This window comes from Microtus ochrogaster, linkage group LG1 (genome assembly GCF_000317375.1).
Source record: "Microtus ochrogaster isolate Prairie Vole_2 linkage group LG1, MicOch1.0, whole genome shotgun sequence".
Lineage (NCBI taxonomy): Eukaryota > Metazoa > Chordata > Mammalia > Rodentia > Cricetidae > Microtus > Microtus ochrogaster.
The window spans coordinates 3,116,587-3,118,421 of NC_022027.1; positions in this window are offsets into that span (position 1 = coordinate 3,116,587).

A 1,835-nucleotide genomic window follows, 5' to 3' on the forward strand; every position below is an offset into this window, starting at 1 on the left:
ATACACACATAAACATACATGTATGCATACACACATATACACACATACACACATATACACACATACACACATATACACATACTCACACATGCACACACATATATACACACACACATACTCACACATACACACACATAAACACACACAAACATACACACATATACACATACGCATACACACACATACACAAACATACACACAAACACATACATATACACACATACACACACAAACACACACATATATACACATATACGCATACACACACATATACACACACAAACATGCACACACATATACACATACATACATACACACACACACAACGGAAAAAAGGCCACTTTGTGTTGTCCATATACACATTGGATCATGGTCAGACTCTTAGTGGCCAAGGAAAGGTAGGTGTGTGTTTCTCCTCCTGCACCCACCCGCCACCACCCCACTAGAAGCCATCAACTATGGAGAGGCCCACAGGGACAACACGTCATCCTTGCACCCATGCCATGCCATCAAGGGGTGGGGCCAACTCAGGAGGACCCATGGATATCTACATGGCTTTATTGAGTGTTAATACTGCCATGGAAGTCAGCATGGCCCCTGGCTGTCTCAGGATCTACTCATAGGCTTCAGTGGCTGCATAGACCACTGTCACTTCAGCATGGCCTTGGCTGGCTAGACATGCCTCTCATATCCAGAAGGCCCCCTTTAACCGGGTAGTGGTGGCACACACCTTTACCCCAGCACTCTGGAGGCAGGCAGATCTCTGAGTTCGTGGCCAGCCTGGTCTACAGAGTAAGTTCCAGGATAGCCCGGGCTTTACAGAGAAACCCTGTCTTGAAAAAAACAAAAGTAAAAAAAACAAACAACAAAGAGAACAGAAGGCTCCTGTGGCCACGAAGCCCAAGGGCAAAACCAAGGCAGCGGGCAGCAGCAACGGACAGGACCGGACCGATATGTCCACACTGAGCTCAGGCTTCAGGCTTCATCCTGGCCTGGCTCAGCAGCGTAGACCACGGATGACAACGTGGCCTCCTGTGGCATCAACGGCCTTCAAGGGGTCCAGTCCAGACCGTGGGCCTTTGAAGTTGCCCAGAGCCAGGCAGCATCAGAGGCGGAGTCTGTGTCTGCACAAACTCTAGGGGGAGTGCAGCCTTCCCACCAACACTGTTCTGTGCTCCTCTGATCTTCCTAGCTCTCCACCACGTATCTGTTCGTCGTAGAGGAGGTGGGGGGCTCGACTTTAACTTTCTAGAAAATAATTCTTATGCTGGGAGGTGGTGGCACACGCTTTTAATCCCAGCACTCAAGAGCCAGAGGCAGGTGGATGTCTGTGAGTTTGAAGCCACCCTGGTCTATGAAGGAGCCAGCCATGAGAGGCTTAATAGAAATAGACCACCCAAAGGAAGTTCTTCCAACCATTCTTACAAGGAGAGTGGGTGCCCTTTGTTCTGTCCGGGCCGCCTGCACAGAGAGGACTCTTCCCGTTGAGCCATCTCTGGAGCTCTAGAGCTCATTCCTTAACATCTAGCATTTTGTATGCACATGGCCCCAGACCGTATGTAACTCTAGAACTCCATGGGGGACGTGCCATTAAAGCCATAGAATTCAGCACAGCCGCCACCTGCCAGAACGGAAAGACGGAATCCATCCAAGTCCACAGTCTGGGGGCACCTCTAGTACACAGACCGTGCGTTCTGGTGCTTGGGCTTCTACAGTTCCGCTTCTGTCTAACTGTTGTTGCTAACTGAAGCATGTCACCCCAGGATGTGGTTTGTGCTCCGGGCTACACTGGGGTCTAGACACAGACAACAGCTAGAGTGTGGTTACCTGTTGGC